Source organism: Leptidea sinapis, chromosome 28 (assembly GCF_905404315.1).
Source record: "Leptidea sinapis chromosome 28, ilLepSina1.1, whole genome shotgun sequence".
In the NCBI taxonomy this organism is placed as follows: domain Eukaryota; kingdom Metazoa; phylum Arthropoda; class Insecta; order Lepidoptera; family Pieridae; genus Leptidea; species Leptidea sinapis.
In genome coordinates, this window is record NC_066292.1 from 2,942,610 (window position 1) to 2,949,659 (window position 7,050).

Here is a 7,050-nt window from a genome sequence, read left to right on the forward strand (position 1 = left end):
GACCGAAACACAATAATGCTTACACATTACTGATTCAGGGCATAAAAAGGCGCCGTTGTGGTACCCATAATGAGGAGCTTCTCACTGGTATTATTATAATAGTATTTCAATAAATGTCCCATTTTTGATACAAACATTGTTAATTATTAAAAATATTCAATGGCGTCACAGCTCAGTGAAATTCAAGATATCATAGACATACCTATGTCTTCTGTGGTAACGCATTAAGTTTCTATTAATGACATTTCGCGTTTTCATTAATTTCTGAGGCATGACGTTTTGTATTTTGGCGCGTATTTTAAAGTAGATTGAAAAAAAACAAAAGTTCGCTTTTCAGTTTATTAATTTACTGCTGAAATAAAGTTTTACCGGAAAAAGTACACTCGTGCGGACATTATAGAACCTGTTCTATGAATCAATCCAAAATTTTATGCTATGCTTATTCCAATTTTCATTTTCAGGACAGCCCCGCCCGCACTCTTTAAATTTGCTAAAAATAAATAAAAGTATAATACATTGGTGCGAACGCTTGCAATGCTCTAGATAGTGAGGGACTTGTGTAGAATGGTATGCAAAATGACGGTAGTACGAAGCAATTAGAACCTAATTTTTATGGAAGAAAAGAGAAACGAGCGTACGGGTCACCTGATCTTAAGTGATCACCGCCACTCACATTATTTTGCAACACAAGAGTATTAACCAGAGCGTTGCCAGTCCTTTAGAAAAGTTTACGCCCTTTTTTTGGAGGTACCCATGTCATATCATCCTGGAAATACCTCACAAGGAAGCTCATTCCACAGCTTCGTCGTATGTGAAAGAAAGTTACTTGAAAACTGCACTGTGGAGGAACGCTACAAATCAAGATAACCCCGAGATAAATGCCGTAGAAGACACACAATGAAGCGACGTTTCTACCCAACGCCAAGTGATCATAGAGCACGCGGTCAAATGGTTCGAGCTGATTGATACTGGGGTGCTCCAGACCAGGCTGGACCTGCGATAAATAAGATATTATGTTCACTTTATATATTATTATAAAAATAGCAGTTTACTTAAAAAAGGCTTACCGACATAATGTAAAATTTTCTATTTGTACAGTTGCAGGTTGTGGAAGTTTCTGTCGAATATGTCATATTTAGGCGTTCTTGCCGCTGTTGCAATTAATACAGAATTTTCTAATGCTCTTGTGTTTTTCCTATACTATCTAAACAGTATTATCACGTACGGGTATTTTAAGCCACTTCAATAGCTTAGGCAATCCATGCTATAATCATAATTGAGGGTAGAATACAAAATGTATACAAACTTTGTTCTCTCAATGTCGAACTTTACCAGTTAATATCGCGGTGCGTGCGATGAACTAAAGCCATTATTACCTTCTACTGAATTCGGCTCAATTTTGGCTAAATATTGTTTAGGCCCATAATCACTCGCTCCTCAAGAAGCCTTACTTAATAAAAATAAGTCTAGAAAGACTTCATTCCCACTTTTTCCATATTCAAATGCGGTAAAGTCGTGTTCACATTGAATGTATAAAATTTTTATTATATTTTTTTTCATTGATTAATATTATAGTCTTTAAATATAATCAACATTTTTTTTAACAACAAGTTTAAACTTTTTTAGGGCGCGATCGGTTCTTAAACGCTCGTTCGACAAAGTGGGTTCTAGTTGAACAAGTGTGCAAAATCACTAAAAGTAAAATTTACCAGAGTAATTAACACAAATTTTAAATTATTTATATCTATAGAATTAATAAATATTAATCAATATAGAAAAAAAAATTGTTGCACTTCGCATTATTAACTCGCTCTTATGAAGTTTTTACTTCTGTCATGTCTTCTTAAGAACACACCACCGTTTTTTTAAATACTAATATATGAATAGTAGCGGATATGTAAGACAATGAAGGATAATATATATTATATTGTATTCATTTATGATACGGGATCGTCTTATTTTCCATCAGACTTAAGTTAACTTCTGTTTTCATTAAGACATTTCTTTAACAGACATTTCTTTAATTCTCAGGTGGACTTATCTGTCCGGGCAGATTACACTGCTTATCATGGTTGGCCATCTGCTAATTCTTCTTAAAAACACGATGAACCTGCGTCCTATCGCTTCTGAATATATCTATACTACATTACATCAAAATTGATTGCATAGTTTAGATGAAGTTTGTTACACCGCTTATGGACCGATTTGAAATAAATATTTTTAAATTAATAGCTTCTGCCCACTATACGTCCACGTTTAATCCGCAGCATGCTCCTAAAAATCAGATCAATTATTATATACCTATATTAGTAGTACCCCTATATATGATTTTCTGCACCCCTGACAGCAAATGAGTAAATATAATCGGTTGATAGTAAAGTATATACGCAAATTGGTAATTGCCAACTTGTCTAAAACTTTTATCAACAAGAAAAACAAAAATTAGTCCGGCTGTTTTTAGGTTAATAAAAAAGTATACAAAGACATTGGACATTTCTGTTTTCACTAGAGGTGGTGTGAACACAGCTTTAGAAAATCGCGTGATGCTACTCTAAAACATAGTGCATCGTTCTTTTGTGAATTAGAAGTATTCTCAAAACAAATTGCTGACAAGCGGGACGTTCCAATTCTTATTTTGAATTTGAATGCGCCAACCGCAGCTAATGCGCTATTATTAGCTATTAAAAATAAAGCACCGGCTGTTAATAAAAAAGTGAATTTTCGAATTTGTATTTCAGCCAGCTTTCGCAGTGTTAAGGATCGTCTGCACTCACGTCAATTTTAAATTGGATTTTGCTTTTACCTCTTCCTAATTATTATGGGAGCGAATTGGATTTATAGAAAATCTAAATAAAGTGATGGGATTGTAAAGGTGAAATTGATTGCATTCTCATAGCACCATTTCTTTTAATTTACATTAAAATTAATACAAAATTTTCAATTAATGGATTTTCAAAAAATAGATTGTTTTTATAGACGATACCTGCCGTTCACTACACAATTTTTACATCAGATTTCAATCCACAATGAGGTCGAAGATGTATCTTTTGAAAATAAAACATGAGTAGCTCTCAAATTTTTATGAAATGTGCAATGCGATTGGAAGAAGACCATGTTTCATGGAAACCCATAATCTGTGCCTCACTGAGAGAAAGGAGTAGATGTTAAAACACTGATGTAGCTATGCGATAAATAGACAAGCTAGATCTTATATTAGTCGAATATAATGAGTATTGAAAGAGACTTTATTTCAAATTAAAAGTTACTAAAAACTATCTGATGGTCCTATTTTTTATCTTTGCATATTGGTCAATTTATTGGCCTAAAGGCATCCTCCGGATTTTTTTATTTAGCTCTGTTCAAGGTTGTTTCTTTGGGCCAGTTATTTTAATCATTTCGGATCGATTCACTTGTCATTCTCAATAACCTTTAATTATTGTCAAGTTCTATTTCAAATGTCTTTGGTCATCAATTTGTATTTCTTCTCATTGTAAAATCCTGTTCATATTACCTAATAAAGATTAAAAAAATCACATACCTCAGATATAATCTGCTGTAAGTCTGCTTATTACGGAATTGATTGATTTTACTTAGTTTTGTTTGAATATATATTATATATAGCGACTTTAAGGAGCGCAAAAAAGGTATGTTAAGGCAGTTTTATGCACTGTTTCTTCTTTAACAGAGTGCAATTTATTTCCGAAGCTGATTACCTGAAATCAAAGTTACCCGTGGAAGGCTCCTTTGCACCTCTAGCCGGCTAGATTATGAGTAAGTACTTATTTGCATAAAATATATTATGCCTTTTACTATATTGGAGTAAGCTAAGTTTATTCACCAAAAAAGTTTTTTCACCCCGACAAAATTACGAAGTCCGTAACTAATTGATTACGGGGACGTGTCCAGCTCATCGGGTCCTATCAAATGTCCACGTGACATTTAGCTGCGACTCCGAGCCGTGCTTGACATCGCGTGCGCGTTAATATTTGATGATCCAATTATCGAACGACACCGGAATAGGGCCTCGTTACTTTCATGTTTATTCAGCTTTTACAACATACTGGCTGAATCGGCAAACGTTATCCGGCACGGTGGCAGCAAAATAAATAAATAAACATTTTTAAAACAAGCTTCTATTCAAATTTTGAACATTTTCAAACCTTGTAACGAGACAATTATTTTAGTTTACATTCTCCTCTCCCATTTTTGCTTGCGATAAAGGCTCTTATAGTTTTCAAATATTGAATAACAGCTACTTTTAAAAATATGTTAAATTTATGGAATCTTCTCGGGTCACATTTTCATTTAATAACTAGTTCGAATAAGCCACTGGACGCACACCTAAGATTTTTAATAATATATTTTTTTTATATGCACCTGTGCTGATGGCCGCTGATGGACAAAGGCCACCCCCAAAGATCTTCACGACAATCGATCAAAAAACTAAGTACCTTTTATGCAATAGCTTACAGTCAGACTAATATTAACCTGGAGAAAAATCTAGTCAAGTGAGGCTTGGACATGACAAAGTTCCATGTAGATAAATACTACAGGAAGCACTTTTTAAATACTTTTATAAAACAAACATTCTTTTTAATTTGCGAATACGTAATTTTGGGAATATCAATCTTGGATTTGTTTTCAAAGCGGCAGTAGTCGCTAGGGGGATACTAGTCAACAGGCAACATTGTTTCGGTTTGCAGGGTAACGTAGCTAGTGAAATTTGAAGTGAGGAGCGATGTCGCTATAAAACCGCTCAGATTTTTGTTTTTAGCGGGCAGGGCGTGTCACTTTCTATCAGATGAACGTAGGGGTCGTATCGTCGATTTTGCTCGTAAAAAATGATGCATGCATTGCTAAAAAGCAGCTATTCAACTATTCCGTTGATGAGGTATAGACCGAAGACAGACAGACAATGAAGTCTCTGTAAAGGGTAGGTGCCCCTTGACTATACTTCGGGTACGAAAACAGTGTGATCAGCTATATTCAGTACTGATTTACATCTACATATACTAGGACACGAAGATATCTTTCCGAAAAAATGTTTTAATGTATGAGACACTGGTCTCATATAATTTATTTTGATTGGATCATTAAAAAACGTTTATGTGGTAAAGGTTACTATAACATAAATGACTTTCTTAATGATACCACAGATTTTGAATGGAGCGACCGCCCTCAGGCTATTAAATAATAAGTTTAATTGTACAATGTTACTTTGTAAATGTTACATTAATTGTAAAACATATTTTTGATGAAAAAAAAGCCCGCTGCGTTTGTTGCGCCCATTCTTCTTAGACCTGAGGCATTCATTTTGGAATGGGTGGTAGTTTTTTGACTTTCAATAAGTGATTTCACATCCTATTTTGAATAAAAATATTTGAATTTGAATTAAAAGCAAAAATAGGAACGTCGATTTTGAAAATATCCCCTCCAAATTTAATTTATTAGCAGCGTCGGGGAACATCGTATGTAATAAATGTTCATATAAATTATATAAAAAGCACATCGTCAAGGATGATTTTTGAACTTATTAAAAAAAGTTAAATCAATTAATTGTTATTTTTTCCTTTAAAAAAATGGTTTTAGTGGCTTAGTGGTGTGGATTTATACGGCGGTGTAAACACATTAACTTCTGAAAACATATTTTAAGGAATACTTGCTGTCAAAATTTGGAAAAAAGGATTTGTAATCAAAATAGTAATAGTAGGCGATAGTTTTTGTATGATCGTCTGAATGTCATATAAGAATATGACACCTTTATGCAGTGAACAGAGTCAGTAGTGTATAGGTAGGTCACCACAGTGCTCCTGGTTCGAATCTTATCCGACAATACGCTTATATCATTTATACGTCTAGATAGACTTTGACAGCTGTGAAAACATAGAAATAAATTGAGTTTAGAGTTGACCTCTATTTTGAGTAATTCACTAACTCAAAGTGTCATCACACAAATCGCGAGTGTAGCTTGTCACGCACACTTAAGTATTAAACCTGGCCTGTTTTCATCGGTTGTCGAACAGAAAGAGACTATCTAGACGTAAAATGATTCCTAAAAAGTAGTCGCCAAAGATTGTGTTACGCTTATGCATTAGTGGGCCGCAGTCGCAGAGTAGATGAATAGGCGTTTCTAGGAATCTTTTGGACTAGGAAATAGCCACCCTCTTCAAATAATAATAATCTACACGTATAAATTACCTAAACTATTACCAATGTGTTTTCGGTTTTGGAAATCATATGTACCTACCTACGTGGATTCCACGTTTTAAAAGGAAAATTCAAAATGTTGTAGATTTCTTACTTTTCAGTTACCTTGTTTGAAAATATCTATAAACACTATATACATGTTAGAAAGACGGTGTTTTTCGTAAAAAACGTAAAAAAACGGTACCTACTGCTGCTTAGAAAACATAATATTATGGCACTCGAAGAGAAGAAACAGCATAGGAAACTCCCTCAGTATTGCCATTCTCCTGGTTATATTCCTCAGCTAGTTAGCGTGCTGCCTTTATCAAAGTTTTTATGTAAAAATTATTTCAGTAAATTTATTCATTTAAAAATAATTATTATATTCTATATTTTGAGCAATGCGCGCACTAACACAAAGTGACATTCAAATCGAAAAGTAATAAGCCTGGCTTGTTTTCATCGGTTGTCTAGCAGCGAGAGGCAAAACAACAATAAAGAATCCTTGTTTTTTAAGACTTAATCATTTAAATAAAACAATTTTAAAGCATTAAAACGCGTGTAATTGTATGTGTGTTTTTACATTAGATATTGCGTAAAAGTTACTTTTTTATTTTTATTTTAGTCAGCCCGACGACGTTTCAAGACCTTTCCAGATCTCGTTTTCAGTGGGACTCATTTCATCTGCACACAGTTACAATTACACGTGTTTTAATCCTTTAAAAGTGTTTTATTTAAATGTTAACACTCGCCATAATCAACGAAAACACTAAGACTTAATTATTTAGATGTTTATCGCGAAGTCTAGCTGGAAATCAAACAAGACGGCGTAGACATGATAGGTACAAATGAATAGCAGATGGT